General features: G+C 36.9%; 1 protein-coding gene and 1 non-coding gene across 3 annotated transcripts in view; one reads left to right on the forward strand and one right to left on the reverse strand.

The window, feature by feature from the left end:
* Nucleotides 1–19,778, forward strand: part of LOC148940154 (poly(A) RNA polymerase GLD2-B-like) — a 610,602-nt gene that overhangs the window by 220,772 nt on the left and 370,052 nt on the right. The window lies entirely within an intron of this gene.
* Nucleotides 14,504–14,695, reverse strand: LOC148940158 (U2 spliceosomal RNA). Its single transcript, XR_016143501.1, has one exon. It is a non-coding gene; the product is annotated as a U2 spliceosomal RNA (small nuclear RNA).

Here is a 19,778-nt window from a genome sequence, read left to right on the forward strand (position 1 = left end):
GGGGGGCTGGGTCTGAGAGGTCAGTAGTTTTAAAATATAATCCGGATCTAGTAGGTTGTAAAGGTGTCCAGCGGATCTGTTTTGAAACAGATCAAAAATGTTTCAAGTATGCTTTCCTCATATCAGCATTTCAGCCTCTAGCAGATGACGCTACCAAGACGAATTTAGATCATTGGGCTGTACATGGGAGGGCGGGTCCAATTTCCCAATTGTAGATTTCTCTTGTTTAGAAGGAAAATACCCAGTAACGCTTCGATCTATTGATATTTTTGAAAGGACTAATGTACACTTAAATATCGACGTTACTGTGGTACAACACGGGACAGAATTTGAAGATTGGGCTTGCCCTCAAAAGAAGGGATTGGTCTTCACTAGAAGGGGCCCGTCAGTTGATTTGGTTAAACACTGGGTTTGGTTGTTATACACACCACCTAGTGAACCGAATGCAATTGGCCATTTTAATCCTATCACAGACATTAGTAGAGTTCTGGGGGAGGGTAAGAATAAGGGGGAATGTTTCTACTGTCCGACATGTCTCTCTTGATTCCGTAGTGATATAAAACTATGGGATCACATGAAGCATTGTAGACGGCATGGATATCAGACAGTGGAAACGGTTTCAGGGGATAGGGCCATTTTACGATTTAAAAATTTCCAAAACACCCTCCTCCAGTGCAACAAATTTCTTTAGACTGTGAAGCTAAGCTGGTGGAGGTGAACGATCCCCAATATCCAAACCGTGTCAAAGAACACCAAGCTATTGCAGTGTCCTATACTCATGCGCAAAGAGACAGTTCTAACACCATGTGGTTGTTATAAATAGTTGAGACATTGGATGAGAACGAGTTCATGGTCAAAGCAATGACTAAACTAATTGGCACAGCTAATGGCACTATTTCTCCTTTGGTAAATACGCTTTATCCAATGGTGATGTCCGCAGAGGGTCGTCTCGCGATTAAAAATCAAACAATGTGGTGGGTTTGTAAGGGGGAGTTTGAAGAGGGGGATAAAGGGACTAAAGGGACAAGAGGGGGGAGGGGGAAAGTCAGAGACCATGATCACTTGTGGCAGGAAATATCCTTTGGGGGTAGTAATTTTAGGGGGGTAGCACATCAATCATGTAATTTAAATGTTAGCCAACAGTTTTTTATCCCTGTTTTTATTCACAACTCTAATTATGACTTAAAATTTATTTTACCGGCACTGGCACGTATGCACAGGGAGGGAGGGGGAGTAGATAGTCCATGGGTAAACAGTTCATTTACCAGTAACATTATTCCCAAATCGGCCGAGAAGTTTTTGCTTCTCGAGCTGAAATGGCAGGCAGTGGATAATGGGCATACGTGTTGGAATAAAATCAGGTTTTTAGATTCCTTTAGTTTTTTCCCAAGGCATTGAGTCAATTGATTCAAGTGCAGAAAAGCGACAATTTTGACAGCTTTGCCTTGCTTAAACAGCACTTTCCAGACAGTGAAATGTATGACCTGTTGACCTGCAAAGGTATATATGCATACGATTATTACTGTTCTGGCGCTCGCTTAAGCGAGGTGAAACTACCTCCAATTGAAGCTTTTTACAATTCACTGACCAGCAGTGAATGCACAGCCGAGGAATATGAGTTTGCCAAGAAGGTGTGGTCTAAGGGGGATTGTAAAAATGGGTGGGATTATTGTAGACTGTACTTGGCCAGTGACTTTTTAACTCTGTTGGATATAGTCTGTAAGAACACAGACCAAATCTATTCAGAGTTCGGGTTAGATATAGGCTACTATTTTTCCACACCCCATTTAGTGATGGATTTGATTTTAAAAATTAGTAGGGAGGAAATAGGCCTAATCACCGACGTAGATCAGCACCTTTTTGTAGAGCGTTCAATGAGGGGAGGGTATGTTTTTCATGGGGACCGTGTCTTGTCAACCGATCCGAGCGGACAAAGCACCGGTGCAAAGTCAAATGCAGTGTTCTTGGACATGAGCTCATTGTACCCCTCGGCAATGTTTCACTACTCTTTGCCGTGTGGGAACTATCAATGGCTTGAGAATCCTTGTGAGTTCCCCGACATTACCACCGTCGAGGACAATGGGCCACAAGGATGGTTCTTTGAAATTGACGGGCACATTCCGCTGGCACTTCACGACTCAGTCAAAGATTTTATCTTTCCCTGTATCAATCGGTCAGTGACCAGGGACTCGCTGATTCCATACAATCGTTTATTGGTTTAGGATATGGGGATGCATTGGACTCCCTCTAAACAAAAACTGATTGCTGATTTGGACCCTAAGGAGAATATCGTTGTTCACCATATGCTTTTGTACTGGATGGTGAACAATGGTTTCAAAATCACCAAAATACATAGGGTCCTGCAGTTCAACCAGCGACCTTATTTGAAAACATTTATTGATACTTTTGTCGATAAACGTTCTAGGGCTAATTCCAAGGTAGAGAAGGAAATGTACAAACTCATCCTAAATTCAGCGTTTGGCAAAATGTGTGAAAGCGTACGTAACAGATCTCGCTGCGACGTCGTGACTGACCCTCTAGAGTGTTGACGAATTATTGCCGATCCCAATTTTACATCGTTCACGAGCATAGAGACTGGCATGGTTCTTCTACACAGGAAAAAGCGAAACGTGATACTGAACAAGAATATAGCAGGCGGCAGTTCAGTACTATAAATTTCCAAAAAGCTCATGTTGTCGTTTTTTTACAATGTGTGCAAGGTGCAATGGCCACGGGAGGGGGAGGTTCAAGTTTACTATGGGGATTCAGATTTTCTGCTGCCGAAGGTAAATGGGACCGAACATTTATTTGGTGATTTAGAAAAGGGGGAACACATCAGCTCGCGGATGGATTTCACCAACTGGAATCCATCACTCTTCCCCGAGTTGGTGAAACGTCAAGCCCCCAACCAACTATTAATGTTAAAATCAGAGACGGGGAGAGATTTGATATCCAGGGGGTTGTTCCCGGGCCCTAAAGTTTATTGCGTTAAAACTCATAGTGGGGATGAAAAGAAGGCGTGTAAAGGGGTGCTTACACATTTTGTAAAGAGCAATTTCAACATGAGCGTGTACAGAGACTGTGTAGAAAGTAGCCTAGTGCCGAGAGCACAAGTGCTTGCAATTCGCTCTCTACAGTATAGAAATTATACTGTGAGAGTGGAAAAGAATGCAATGTCGTGTATATCCGACAAAGTCTATGTGCTCGAGAATGGTGTGAGTGTCCTGCCTCATGGCCACTACCGTATTTCAGACCGAGTTGAATGCATAGACTATCGCAATCAACTTGGTCTGGATAAATTAACCTAATCTGACTAACCCAACCACTAACCAACTAACCACCACCACCAACCCGTTCATAAATTAACTAACCTTAACTAACCCACCCTCAACTAACCTGTAGCAGTGACGACAACTATTGTACTGTTTTTCCACCGCGGCCCCCGGGGGGGGGCCTGCCCGCGGCCGTCCAGGGGGGGGGGGGGTCCCGCCCGCGGCCGGCCGGCCTTCGGCCCCGTGACCCCGGGGGGGGGATTCCACCTTTAAATTCACTGTAATGTTAAACTGTGCTAGTTCAGAATTTTCAAGTGTTTTTTTTTCAAGCGTTTTTTTCATGTGCTCATGTTTTGTACAGAAAAGTGTTTAAAGACAATAAGTGTTGCTCTTCATGGACAAAAGTATTGTACAGAAAAGTGTTTAAAGACAATAAGTGTTGTTCATGTTGATGGACAAAAAAGTGTTTAAAGACAATAAGTGTCATTTTTATCATTGCAGTTCATGTTGAACAAATAGAGTTTTCATGCTGTGTCAAAATAAATGCTGCCATGAAATATTGTCAACTGTTCTTGTTGAACATAAAGTGTTATTCATATCAGTGCAGTTCATGTTGAACAAATATTTGTTTTCATGTTACCGAAATAAATGCTGACATGAAATATTGTTGTTTTTCTTGTTGTTGAATAGATAGATCTATGGGAAAATTATTACTACTTATTCATTGGACACGTATGATTTACAGTTAGTTGTAGTCCAACAGTTGTCAACAGCAGCAGCAGCAACATGTGTCAATTTAAAACACCCTTCAGATCGTTTCTGTGTGGGCCCTCAATGTCGGGGAAAACAACACTTTTAGCTAAAATAATTCAAAATTGCAATAAAATGTTTTTGGAAAAACCGAAAAAAATCTATTATTGCTATAGTATTTGGCAAGAGTCCTATGATAAAATAGAATCTAGTGCCACAACCATACCAATACAATTCATACGAGGACTTGATGTTTTCAATAGTATTGAACCGAAATCGTGGCTGATTATTGATGATTTGTCTGAATCCATTGAACAGTTCTCACAGGATGTGCTACAACTGTTCACTGTTCGCTCCCACCATGAACACATTTCCATAGCCCTAGTTCTACACAATCTGTTTCATCAGAGCAAATGTATGCGAACCCTTGCTTTGAATTGCACCATCTATATTATCTATCGAGTCGTTCGTGATTCTAGCTCGCTAATAACTCTCAATAAACAGATATATACCGTCGCCCCAAAATTTCTGTTGTCAGCTTACACTCAGGCGACTAGCAAACCCTACGGCTAAATTTTGCTGGATCTTAATTAGAGCACACCCGAGGATCTACTTGTAGTCACCGACATTTTCGACAATGAAATTACAGTATATCTTCCGGTGAACAGTAGAAAAGAATATTAGTTGCCATTATGACACTGAAGAAACTACACGAACAACGGCATTTATTTTCCGTTTTAAGCACTTCAAAAACCTTGCTTAGGAAGGTTATACTCAAAATTGGGGTTGATAATTATTTCATTAATATAATATCTGAACTTTGTTTTAATTTAACCGAGGGCAATGTTTAACTGCCATAAGGTTTTAGACAGCAGACAAAGCACCATCTGTTAATATTGCGTACATTCGCTTGTAAAAAAAAGAGACACTATTTTAAAAGAAAACGGCTCCTTCAAGCAGGCGGTAGCTTTTTCACACTTTTACTGCCAATAATTGCAGGACTTGTAAACAGTTTTCTCTAGAGAATGGCAAAACCCTATAAATTGACACCATTTGAACTTGTCCTCTCGCCCGTCGAACATTTTGAAGACAATCTAAGCAAATTCATTAATGATGAGAATATTGCCGATGATAAAAACTGCTTTTACTTCAAGATGCATTGCGACGTGTGGACAAACATAAACCTTATCGTGAGAGACCCACCGTCGCCGCCGCCACTGATCCCTCTAAACAGGAAACATCTCCTCAAGATTCTGCACAATCAAAGGAGAAGGAATTGAATTCAATTGTTTTAAAAATTGGGAACCTATTGTCACTCACCTATCGAGAACATAGTAAAAGAGTATTATCTTATCTCATGTTGGAAACTGATGAACAAGTTCAAGTCGAGAGCACAAGGGAACAAATTACAATTATGAGAAAAAGTTATGTTCTAGTTGATTTACTGTATGATGTGGTGACAAATCGTGAAGGACTTTTAACAACTGACAATAATCTTTTAACCTTTTTATATTCATCAAACTTTCCCAAATGTCTTATTGTCAATAAGAAAATTCTAAAGAAACAAAGAGAATATAGTCCCCCACGAACACCAACGTCATTAAAAAAAGAAGAAGATTCAATATTTAAAGATACTAATACCACTGATTTCAAAACATCAGTGTATGTTAGTCATAAGTGAAGACAACATGATTCGTCCTGTAGAGTGAACAAGGAGATGGGACATTACACTACATGCTTGCGCTCAAAATGGATGAAGTTCTGAAAGGTGTATATGAAAATATTGGTGAAGCGGGAAGTTTAAGTTCTCCCACAACAGTTTCTAAAGCTGTCTCAGGCACACCCACATTGAAAAAAGCAAAAGAGTATCTAGAGAATGAACCAAGTTACACACTGCACTGGAATCATAGGCTTTGCGGCAAACAATATCGAAAAACTAAAGCCTTTGTCCCTCTGCATATAATACAAACGGATCTTTTAACTTTAGACGCAATTTAACGTCGTCACAATGCACCCCACAAATATATTCTGGTGGCAATCGGTGTCTTTAGTTGCTACGCCTATGCCATTCCACTACGATCAAAGAGAGGTGTTGAAGTTGCTCGGGCCATTGAAAGTATTCTTGAACAGGATTCGTATAGAAAAATTCAATCGGATCGTGGCAGTGAATTTGTTAATCCCCATGTGCAAAAGGTTTTTCTGAAATATAATACAAAACTTTATCATAGTCACAGCCCGATAAAGGCTGCATTGGCTGAACGATTAATAAGAACGATTCGTCTATTAATTTCAAGATATTGTACCCTAAAAAATACACCAGCTTTTATTCATGATTTAGATAAAATCATGCAGATATACAACCATCGACCTCATCGATCTCTGTCCAACTCAAGCCCTCGGGATGTTCACTACAATGAAAATACATTTGATGCTTTTCTAAAGCAATATTCCAATGGTGAAAAAGAAAAAAAATGTGAAGAAGAAATTCAATGTTGGTGATACTGTTCGAATTAATAGAACCACCAATATTTTTGAAAATGATAATTATTTATGGAGTACCGATCTTTTTAAAATGTCCAAAATCTTGGACACCGAACCCACGACATATCGTCTGTGAGACACTAAAGACGACGAGATTATTGGTGGTTCTTATGAACATGAACTAAAACTATTTAGAAAAACGATCAAAGGGTATAAAATTGGAAAGACAGTAAAGATTCGTAACCAGAGGGACTAGAGACAGTTACTTGTTCGCTGGCTAATATACAACTGTGATTTTGATTCTTGGGTCAAGACTGAAGACATCGAGAATACCCAATAATTTCTATTTGACTTTTATGTCCAATGTTTCCGATCCTCTATACATTGACTTGAATAGAACAAGTGATTTTTGGACGAAACTCTCCCGCACCATTAAATTCGACGTAAAGTATGAAGTGGCTCTTGTCGACTGTATTCTCAAAAATACTTATGACATCCTGAGAAAAGATCGTAAATATGATATAAAAATTAGACCCTATGATTGGCCGCCACCATCCTCAAGTGATCAAGAACAAATTCAAAAAATCAATTGGATGGATTATCCATATATTGCATTACCCTACGAGGAACTCACCTGTATGAACGATTTATGTAGTTCTATTAATAAAAGAATTTCCGCTCGTAAAAAAGGAGCTTTTCATTTCAACTATTCAAAGGAGGAGGGCAAGATCTATATTAGTTCACCTATTGCCAGTGAAAAGGTTATTCTCAATGATAATCTAAAGGATGTTCTTGGCTTTAAGCTCAATATAATCAATGGTAAATGTGCCAGATAAACTAATTTCATTTTTGCTGACTATCCACCTGACTTAATCAAAGACATTTGTATATTTTTCTATGCCTCATTCCGGAAAACATCTCGGGTCGGTAATTCAAATTTTCCCTCCTACGAGTTCTTGAACGAAAAACCAATTAAGAACATATTCACCACTACCATATAAAGCATCTTCAGTATATACCCGTAAACACTTCCTATTTGGAAATCTGTCAGTTAACACTAAGAACTGAACTAGGTGATCCCATAACAATTTTAACAGGTTTGGCTGTGAGTACAATTCATTTTCGACTCATTATTCAAAAGCAGGATTTCTAAAAAAAAAGTGGTATTCACCTGTCCCGATACTTACTGCAATTTTAACACTCTTCGTAAAAGACAGCTTGGTAATGGAACGGAGTACTACAAGGGTCGCTCGTCAATGTCTGGTTATGGTCTTGGCAGCTGGTTTGCTAAGCTGTTTCGCTCTTCACTACCTCTGGCTAGAAAATATCTTGTACCGGCCGCGACTGATTTTGCATTCTCTACACTATACAATTGGGGTTTTGGCAAGGATTTTAAAAAAAGTGCTATGGAAAATCTTAGATCCAGTGCACGAACCCTTGGCTAGAGATTAAAACAAAATGGTAAAGGCTTAAAAAGGTCAAGAAACAATATATCACTCATCAGTCTCCACTCAGGTCGGAAACGAAAGGCATCACCACTCTTGTCAAAGAAAAGAAGGAAAAAGCCGACACGTGCTGTAAACAGAAGAAGAAGTCCCAGGAAGAAAGTTGTTAGATCGAAACTAGATATCTTCTCCTAAAACGTCCTACCTGCCACATAAGGATTCTCAACCTTCAATCACCGCCTTATTGAATCTATTCAATGCTGAAAATGTTGATGTGAGTGTCAAGCATGGATACTATGAACAATTTGATCCACAACAACCCCTCTCCGATAATATCCACTTTCAAATTTATTCCAATGAAGACTACTTTATGGACATGTCTTCGACATTTATAGATTTACAAATGAAAGTCCGGAAATCCGATGATACAATGCCAATTCGGGGTGATGGGATATCATATGAAAATTGTATATTACATAATTTATTTCGTCAAATTAGTGTCTACATCAATGGCACGCTGGTGAGCACTAGCAACAATCTCTCAAATTATGCAAGCTATATGCAATTCATATTGATGACACCCAAGTCATACAAGGAATTGAGAGGAAAATCATTGGGCTATGAATATATTACTAATACTGATAGTACAGATGCACTTAAAAATGCTACAACTAGGGAATTACATCTAGTTGGAAAAATATATCATGTAATATTTAATATACCCCAATGGCTGCCGCCCAATGTTAAAGTGGATATAAAACTGACGCTTGCACCATCCAATTTCATATTGAGAAAAGAACTTGCTGCCAATCCCAATGTAAGTCTCTCCCTCACCTCGGCAATACTTCATGAACGCAAACAACAGGTCATGAGTTCTGTTGCTTTGGCAGTGGAAAAACTGAGAGCCAATGGGAATAATATTAAACTACTTTTTCCTCATACAATCACCAATCAACGTCATATTGCCATGGGCTCACGCACCTTCACCGATTCATCCTTTATCTATGGTGAAATTCCGTCAAAACTCGCATTGGCATTTGTAAAAAGCGCCAGTGCAATAGGATCATGAACTGAATGTCCACATAAATTCGAAATGTTTGGACTTTCATCTCTTGTGCGCAAAGTAGATGATATCCCACCCTACACTCTATCTTTTGATGGATCCTATAGAACATTGTATGAGTTGACCATGCAAACTCTAGACCATGATTCGCAACTATTTGAAAATGGAATAACTGAAGATATGTTTGTTAAAACACATGGTATCATTGTAATAGATTTGTCAAATACACAGGATATGAGTATAGTACGTACGGGGAGTGTGCGTTTAGAGTGTACATTTGCCGACCCATTGGCTGAGAGTATTGCACTAATCTCACTAAATCAATATGAAACCTATTGGGAAATCACTCCCGAAGGCAGTGTTCCACTAGACTTAGCGCCATGAACACCAGTCAAATAATCAATGTATTTAATATGGACCCCTACATGTCCCAGTACAAATCCTATTGTCTACCCTTGGACTTTCTTGGAAAAATTCAAAGTGTCAACAATACCTTGATTATTGCTAATAGCAGTCCGTCGACTGTGCTGACGGGTCATTGGCTGTGCATCTTTCAAACAATGAAGACGATTGAATTTTTCTATCCTCTTGGTCTACCCTATACATTCTACACACCCCACATCAGCAACTATATTGAGAGCAGCGAGAAAACTATTATTCAAAATCGGAAGAGGGTGCAGGATCTAACGACTAAAAGCTGCGGCTTCCATGCACTACTATATTTTGTGTTCCGATCTCGCGGCTATACTTACAAGCAGTTTCTCCACATTTATAGTGACAATCCGCGTCTGAACGACTTTCTAGTGGAAAATACCCTCTCAGACCTATACAGTATTGATTTCAGTGCCCTAAGAGTAAAGTGCTTAAAAAATGTTTGTGAATTTGTTTATTAATAAAATACATATATATACAACAATGTCTTTAAATCTTCACTTTTAGATTTCTTCTTCAAGGTATAGGCAAATGTCGGGAACCATTAATGCTGGTAAATCGTTTGGATTCACTGTATATTGAACATGATTGACTGCAAAGTCAGGGTCACATTTTCTACAATATAATGTAACTTCACTCTTGTCATATTTACGGTTATAGTCAATGATACAATTAACATTTATATTATTAAATTCACGATGTTTAATCTGTCTATTTGATGCAATATCACATAGAGTGTTTTCAAGTGGTGAATCACATTCGGTGATTGCCAAATAAAAATCACTAGGCTTATAGTCGTAGTAGGCAGTGTCGTCACAACGATGACGTAGAAACCAAATTGTCTTGTTAGTCCAACAGTTGAATCGTAGACCAGATTCCTCTTCCCAGAATAATTTAAATCCACGACGATACCAATCTCGTAGAAATAAACTAAAATCACGTTTAGGATTCTTTCCAATCATAGCGGGGTAAGTATTCTCCCACTGATCACATTTATCATAGTGACAATTGGAGCACAGGTGCCCTCTAGGGTGAGAGTCACACACCTCTTCAAGACATGAATTACATCCTTTAATTTGTACTGCATAGCCTCTATGTAATTTACAAGGATTACATAATTTGCACTTTTTACTATAGTCATCAATAATTGTACAATTCTCACACTGAGTCCAACTGCCAAGAGTGTACAAGCACAATGAACATATATAGAACATTATTGGTTTCCGATGTCAACTCACTGACAGCTAAAACGAAACTGATCGTCCTCGCTCCATAAATTCAATGAGTGGAAATGGGGAGAGGAGTAACTCTGTGACGTTACCTCTTTCGAGTGGTGGAGCCATCTACATTGAATCCATTGGCAATGTTTTCAAAAGTATATCCACAATATGATTCTGCCTTGTTCCAATTAATATATCAATAAATTGAGTATAAGAATTTGAGTCACATTTTAGAAGTTTCATACAATAGTCCAATGGGGGAGAATCACTCCTCATTATATTGTCAAGTGTTCCCTGACAAGAGAATATCCTGCGTTTAAGAGATAACTCGAGAAAATCATCATCCAAAATCAAATATTTTCCATAAACACTAGATTTGATCTAATTCTCTCTTTCTCAAATTTATTCATTTTTCAATCCTTTCAGTCTGACTGCTAACTCTAGACTGACCCAGAGTCGCTAGTCCTGACCAGAAAAGAATTGGAACATTTTCGATTTCTAAACAATTTTATTGAATAACTATAACAACAATAATACTAACTATTAACAATTAGCGATACTGTTTATTGTCTTCGATATGTTCTACTAATGCACTTAAAGCACATTGAAGTCTATTCACATGTGCTATATCAACTTTAGCGGCAAAACATAATTGATCCTCCATTTTAAATTTGCTCAAGGATATCACATATCTTGCATATACTGCATCCCATTCCAGACAAAGTCGCGATCCTTTCGTGATTTCCCACGCAATGTTTGGTGCTCTTGTATTATTATCATCAACTCCACTATCAACTTCTAATTGGGTAAACATTCCACTCATCGCCATCAACACAAATATATATCCAAATTAGTAAAGTCAAACTGTTCTTCTCACTCCTTTGAATTCTATTCACAGACTAATAAAACAACTATAGCAAAAATCCTTTCCTTATATTCACTCCCCCGCTAATATGTAAGCAAGCCCTCTGATTGGCTGAGAAGGGGGATGTAACCGACTCGCTGATTGGCTGAGAAGGAAACACGTGATCTAACTGTTTCCTATTTCTGGAAACTCATAACATTCGCCTCGAGCATGCCCAAAACAACAAACTGTTTCCTATTTCTGGACACCTTGACATTCGCTGAGAGTGTGCCCAAAACAACAACAACAACAAATACTGTTTCCTATTTCTGGACACCATGACATTCGCTGAGAGCGTGCACTTACAACAACAACAAGAAATACTGTTTCCCTATTTCTGGACACCATGACATTCGCTGAGAGCGTGAACTTACAACAACGACAACAACAAATAAATTGACCTAGACATTCGCTGAGAGCGTGCACTTACAACAAAAACAACAAATAAATCGACCTTGACATTCGCTGAGAGCGTGCACTTGCCCACAACAACAAATAAATCGACCTTGACATTCGCTGAGAGCGTGCGCTTGCCCAAAACAACAACACCCTTAGAAATTTAGGTCATTGACCCCATTAACCACTTGTTCTCCCTAGGGACTCTATGCCCAAATTTGGTGTTAAAAAAAGTTGTAGGTGGCAGCACATGTGTTCTCGTAGTATTCAATAAGGCATCTCTACTCTCTCACAATATTCTATGACCACTGGGTCGAAACGATCACCCCTGAAAAAAAACACACATCGTGATCTTTCTTAGAGCAAAAAATGCAAGTTTCCACCTTTTTGCCGAAAGGAGCGTGAAACTTCTTTGATAGGGTTCTCTGATAAGCTGAATGTGATGGTGTAATTTTCGTTAAAGTTAATTAAAAATGCAAAATTCCACCTTTTGCAGATAGGAGTTTGAAGCTTCTTTAATGATGTTCTTTGATAAGCTGAATCTGATGGTGTGATTTTTGTTAAAGTTAATTAAAAAAATTTGCAATTCAAACAAAATTTTATTGTCTAAAAACAATCGAGTTGTGAGAAAGTCAAACTTTAGCGTAAAGAGAGAGGCGTTGAGGAGGGGACAGCCCCTTTCATATACGGAATAATTTCTATTTGTTTTAAGTTTTAACGTAGTTCCTTAATTTCAGTAAAAAAAAAACTTGTTTTTTTTTATTTCATTTGTTAAGGTTTTTTAATTAATGCAGGTTTTTATTTTGGTCACCGTGCATGAATAATTAAAACGAAATTTGCATATTAATTTACTTTTTTTGATTAAATGGCTTTCACCAAAGTTGTTCAATTTTATTTATGAACGTTTTTATTAGTAATAAATATACGTAACTTACGAATTAACATACGTAACGAACTTCTATATTCATATATTTTTAATACGCATTTTAGGGGGTTTGCCCCCTAGTCAATACCTTGCTCTTTAAGTTAAAGTTCAAATTTTGTTCCAATTCTTTAAAAATTACACCTTAATAACAAAGGCCGTTAATTATAATAAATAGCTCATATGAAAGTACTAAAAAATCTTTGGCTTAAAGAGCGAGGTATTGACTAGAAGGTGAACCCAATCATATAGCTAATATTTTTTTTGTTCGTTTCAAGTTTTGATATTGCTCCTTACTTTCAGTTGAAAAAATTGTTTTTTTTTTATATTTAATTTCTGATTTTTTTTTTAATGATGAGGGGAAATCCGGCGCCCCCTTCATAACAATGTCCCTTCCCCCATGAAAACCTACTTCATGAAAAGATTCTCCCATATAACCCCCGACCCAACCCCACCCCCTACTACCAGAAAAAATTCTCCCTGAAAACGTCTGTATACTTCCCAATAACCAATACTATATGTTAACATTGGGTAAAGTCCATAACTTTCAGCCCTCCCCCTGGGAGCTTTGAGGGATTAAGTCATCCTGAAAGACATAGTTATAATATTTTCGACCATGCTGAACAAAATGGCTATCTCAAAATTTTGATCGGGTGACTTTGGGAAAAAAATGATTGTGGGAGGGGGCCTAGTTGCCCTCCATTTTTTTTGGTCACTTAAAAAGGGCACTAGAACTTTTAATTTCTGTTCCAATGAGCCCTCCCACGATATTCTAGGACTACTGGGTCGATACCATCACCCCTAGAAAAAAAAACAAAAAAAAACAAATAAACACGTATCTGTGATCTTTCTTCTGGCAAAAACTGAAAATTCCACATTTTTGTAGATGAAACCTCTGCAGTAGGGTTCTCTGATACGCTGAATATGATGGTGTGATTTTCATTAAGGTTCTATAACTTTTAGGGGGTCTTTCTCCCTTTTTTTGAAAATCAGCCAAATTTTATCAGGCGCGCAACTTTTGATCGGTAAGATTAAACTTGATGAATCTTATATATTTGAAATCATAATTAAAATCTGATTCTTTTGATGTATCTATTGGTATCAAAATTCCGTGTTTTAGAGTTTCGGTTACCATTGAGCCGGGTCGCTCCTTGCTTACAGTTCGTTACCACGAACTGTTTGATATGTTCCATGTTACATTATGTGTTAAAAGCTACCGCGGCACAGTGGCAAGGCGACAAAAGAGGAGCCTGAACTTCAAGCGACTAGGAAGAATGTGAGTTCAAGCCACTTTACGGTAACGATGTTTTTGGATTGGTACCGCGTGTATCTTTGCTCTTCATTTTGATTTTTGACTCGCTCGAATGATCGGGGTCACATGGCTTCTAAACACGTGTGTCTTTGGTCTTAATTTTTTGACACGCTATAACTGTCGTTTTCGCATGTCTGGTTATTGGCATTTTCACCACCAATTTTGTAAATTATATACAATTTTCTCCTTTTTTTCAGATGAAAACACTATGATTTTCAATATGTTCAAGGACTAGGAAATTATAAGAGCGATTTCTACTAAGTTAGAGAAACGCATTATTCACAAAACTGATTTGGTTTCCTCTCGCAGGGGTACGCCGATCCTGGAGGTACTGCAACACCGGGCCAACATGTGGAAGGAGCGGAGCAAGCCCTGACATCCCTCCGCTTTCCAAAAATCAGTTTAATATTCTTGGCCCCATGTAGGGACCGTATCAGATATTAAGCTGATAAGAACTTATAATACACTTTGATCTTAGCCAAAAGGCCGAGAAGCGATAATTTAACAAGGATTGTCAAAGAGTTTATAAGAATAACTTTTCACATCAATGAATCAAGCCCCTGAATTAATTTTGAAAATAGCAATGCCCAATTTAATTTTAACAGCAAACGTCTTAATCCTTTGAATGATTATGCTAATTATTTTCTCGTTATCAACCAAAGGGGCTTTTGACATTACTACTATCACTAACAACTCACCACAGAACCAAGCCGTCAGAGGCCAAAAATAATCACGTCATTAATTCTATTCGAATCTTGGTTCAATTTAAATTTCAGCAGTTAAAAATTATGAACTATTTTCGAAAAAGATGCATGGAGACTAAAATTTAATTATGGCGAGTATTCATTGGCTTTTTCACCATTATATTTTGTAAATTATATACAATTTTTCTTTTTGTTTCAAATGAAAAAAAGATTTTAAAAATATAAGAGGGCTAGGAAACTACAGGTGTGGTTTTTATATAATTTGAGAAGCGCATTATGCAATTAGTGGGAGGGGTGCTATTTCGGAAGGGACTCCTTATTTGGAAGACAACTGGACTCGAGCCAGAACAGCACTGTATATTCCGGCCGGACCTATATCTAAAAATAGCCTATGACGATAAGGGAAAATCCAAATAAGGAGGACTAAAATAGCCAAGAGGTGCTAACAATCGCTCATAGCAACCAAAATTAATATAAGGAAGGATTTTCATTATAGTTCATATTAGTAAGAGAATAGAATTCGGAGAGAGATTAGTTTGTTTATACTCTTTTTTATTTGCCAAGATATATATTTGGTATAATGAGTGGTTTTTTTACACCGTTATAAGTTGATATTTGAGCTGGTTGCAGCAGCAACGATACAAAGACAAGAGAACCAAACATAGCAGTAATATTTACAAGAGGATCTTGACTATGTCTTGAATGGGATGATGCGTATGCAATATACGTGATATCATTGAGTAAATTTAAATTAGAAGAAAAATTATGCTTCGCAGCGAAAGTTGATATAGTGCATATAAATAGATTTCCAACTGTTTTAAATGCAATAGTGAAACACATTGAGAAGAATAAGTTATACCAGTAATTGTAGGCGTAATATATATTATTGTTGTAATTAAATACACACACACAATAACAATGTTTCGAAATCGAAAATGTTCTCTTTCTTCTTGTTAGATTTTGTATGTAGGATAGAGAATATTCTTAAAGTGTTGTGAAGTGTTATTCTATGGTATTTGGGGGTGTTGTAGTCGTAGATGCCTTTATTCTCCCTTTATAGGGGAGATAAACTCTGGCCTTAAGGTAATTAAACTTTGGTAGCGTGCCTTAGGCTGTAACCAAACTAATGAGGCGTACCGACTGGGTATGCTCGAGAGGCTAAAAGTAGATCGTAGAGAGGCTGTCTAAAATACAATACTTTTATTTGTTTAACATATAATATAATCGGATATATTCTGTGTACTGGGACTGGCTGTCTCAAGTAGATCACAAGTCCCACAAATAACGATAATATAAAAATAGATACTTAGACACTTACAATGATAAGACGAAGTTCCAAGGTATTTCTAAAAACAACGGACCAGAGGTCAGTCCGGCATAAAGTTAGTATCAGATTTTTCCTTCCGATAAAATGTATCTTTTATACATTTTTATCAACCACACCTTACCACGTAATTGCTAGGAAGTGGTAATTTCTCAATTTCCCGCTAAACAGAACTTAGCTGGATATGTTCCTTATCTTAATAAAAAGTGGCATTTCAAAACTTCATATTTGCGTCTTATATATTTTTACTAAATTAATAATTAACTAAATTAGCAATTGCGAGGCTAAATTTCAAAGATCAGCGGAAAAAAATCATCAATAAAAAAATTTATTTATGCGTGAATATATAAAAGTATAGGGCATGACGCATGAATTCTGAAGACCAATAAGCGACAGAGGGTTTAAACAGATTCTTTAAAGCCAATAAGTGCCACCTCGTAGTGACAGAATACTTTTCAAAAGAATGCATGCTAACCGTTTTAATACGAATCCTCTCAGAGGTAGGAAAATATCCTAATATCAGCTTTCTACAAAAATTAAAAAAGGTGGTAAAAAGCAACACAAAAATAACGAAAGAAAACAAAGAATTGTTACAAGTTTTAAAAGAACAAGGAGACTCAAAGAAACTGGTAGAGATGTTTCAAAAAAGTGATATAAAATGGATACTCAGGCTTTCAAATCACTCCTGTGAGGTGATACACAGTCTGGACCCGTTAAGAAAACAGTATACAAAGACAACGGGAAAACAGTAACCAATGAATTGTCATGGCTACGAACATATTTTCCAAATTTGTGTTTAGAAACCCTAATATGCTGGAAAGCCATATAAAGTGTAATACAGCATATTGCAAAAAAAAACAAAAAAAAACAACCTATATAAGAATACGGAGGAACATAGCGTAATAGCAATCTCTTCTTGTAGACAATGTGGAAGTTTTACTGGTGGACTGTTTTATCGATATTATTCTTGGGAGAAAGTGCCAAGATGAAAAAAACAAAATTAGAGGGCGAGAAAGTACAAGTAGTTGACAGAGGAATTATAATGCAAATACGCCAGGTGGGAATTGTAGAAAATCACTGGCAAATCCTATTTGAAATAGATTTAGAACATTTAAAAAAAATGTTAGATACCATAAGATTAAAAAAGGACTCTTATCAAAAGATAATCGAAGCTATTTTGTTGAAAACTAGTAATCGAGAAGAAAAAATAATTTCACAAAAAAACAACTATGAAAAAGGGCCTATATAACCCATATCTCCGAGCACTCGGGCCTTTCAAAATTGTACGCACTAAACAGACAAGTAGAAGCACTAATGCATGTGACGAAACACCGCACAAATGTTAATGTTCAATCACTAATAGAAGAACAAAATAAAACGAATATAGCCTTTAAAGATATACAAAAATATTATTTGGAAATATTGCATACCAATATCCCGGAAGAATAAAAGACAAAAAAATCAAGCAAAACATATTTTCGTATCAAAAAAGACAAAAAATCGTTATGGCTAGCTCAGAATGAAAGAATTGTGATTCATTTTAGCTAAGGCTTCTTATTTATATATGCCGTCCTTATTGGTAAGTTTTTAATTTATTATACATTCTACTATTTATAACAAGATTACAGCTAGCTTGTACATGTCGCGACTTAATGTAAACTCTTGCTGTTTTTCCTATTATAATTATTTTAAAATTCTTCAAAAACAATTTTTTTTTAAATTCGACTGAAAGTGTCACCTCCACTTAACAACTTAACTACTTAACAACGAGAGGCCAGCAGTGGTTGAGCTCAACCCCAAATTTACTAGCTTCCATTGACCCTAGTTCAGTAGACTAACCTCCTTCGTTTTTTTTTTAAATTATTCCCCCCGAAAGAAAAAAATAATTTTTTTAAATATACATATCAAAAGAATCGCCTTTTAATGTGATTATAAAGATGTATAATTTAATTAGGTTCACTACACCCATTAAAAGTTACGTGGCCTTACTTATTTTCTTTTTTTGAAACGAAGCCTAATTCGTTTTGACAAGTTTGACATTTCACCGCTCGCGAAGTCTTATCTCGTATTGGAAACAAAATTTTTGCAGGAACCTATGATGTCACTTCAAATCGGAGCTAATAATTTGGCGTTAGGATGTGACGTTCATAATTTTTACTGGCGATATATATTTGAAGGAAAACTTGATGTTATCTATGTACCGATTAAAAAGAAAATATAGATATTTCTTTAGTGGCTTTTATACTCGTTTGATTTTTATTTAATATTTTTTTTGTTATTATTGTTTTATTCAAATATTAATCTGCTGGGGGCTGCGCTTGTTCTGCCTTTCTCCGTTTCCTGATCCGAGTTCTGGACTCTAAATTTTTTACTTTTCTTCTTTATAATATTGGCAAGTTTTTCCGTGGTTTCTATAGTGTGGCTTACAAGGCTCTGAGTCCGAGTGCTGTTTTGTTGCCTCGTCAAATATTTTTAATCTTTTTTTCTCTTGATGTTTGGCCTTTTTCATAAGTGTTTTAGCGACTTGTGCTGCTGACAAAGGAACTTCTTGCTGCCCCTTTGGTTTCTTTACTGTTCTCCATAATTTTTCTCTCAAAGAAGGTTTTCTTGACGATGGCCCAGGTTTAGCTATATCAGTTTCTGTAGAAGAATTTTCGGTGTCGCATTCTGTTAGCTCGCGTCTGGTAGATGGCGTTTGTTCCAAAAGCCATTTTTGTGTTAAGACTGTAGGTGAGTCTAGTGTATGAAAATCAGATAATTCTTTTTGTTTCTTCCAATTTTTCTTCCTCTTTGGATTTAACCTCTGGTTTATTATGTCTTAAACCAGTAGGTTGTGTTTGAGGCTCTTCTCTGTCGCTTTCGTCGCTATTATCCGATGAATATTGAACTTTTCCTTTTTTCTCTTATTTGTTACGGAAAGTTTGCAGCCAAGACTGAGTTAAATATTCCTTCCACTTCTCCCAACTGTTGTGGTCGTTAAAAAGGTCATAAAATTCATATGGTCTTCTGATATATACTGGTGAGATCGTGTCTTCTATTTCTTCTTCTGAAAGTATAGGCTCTGTTTTCCACGGTTTTGAAAAATATCCCTTTTTCATTCTATTATGGTGCACTATTTCTTCCTTTTCCTTATGTTGATGCTTTAGAACATATGTTAAGTTATTTGGTAGAATTTTTATAATCCTATAGGGTTCCTCCCATTTCTGTTTTAACTTTTTGTTCCTTCCAGATTCGTTTTGTAAACATAAACCAAATCTTCTAAACAGTAACTCGTTTTATTTTTGCTTGTTCTGTCATATTTGTCTTTTTGTTCTGTTTTCGCATCTTCCAGTTTGTCTTTAAATTGTTCCATAGCTTTTTTCATTCGCATTACCATCTCCTGCTTATATTGGCCTAGGTTATAATATATTCTGTCATTTTGTATTTCATCTAAACAAATTCTGGGATCTCTTATGTGTTGAAAAAAATGGCGTTTCTTTTAAGGTACGTGAAAAAGCCGTATTTATTGCAAAGATTACAAACGGTAAATGTTCATCCCAATTTTCATTTTCCT

The sequence above is a fragment of the Artemia sp. Qi Xiang Cuo genome, chromosome 20 (genome assembly GCF_049724085.1).
Source record: "Artemia sp. Qi Xiang Cuo chromosome 20, ASM4972408v1, whole genome shotgun sequence".
NCBI classification, from domain to species: Eukaryota; Metazoa; Arthropoda; class Branchiopoda; order Anostraca; family Artemiidae; genus Artemia; species Artemia sp. Qi Xiang Cuo.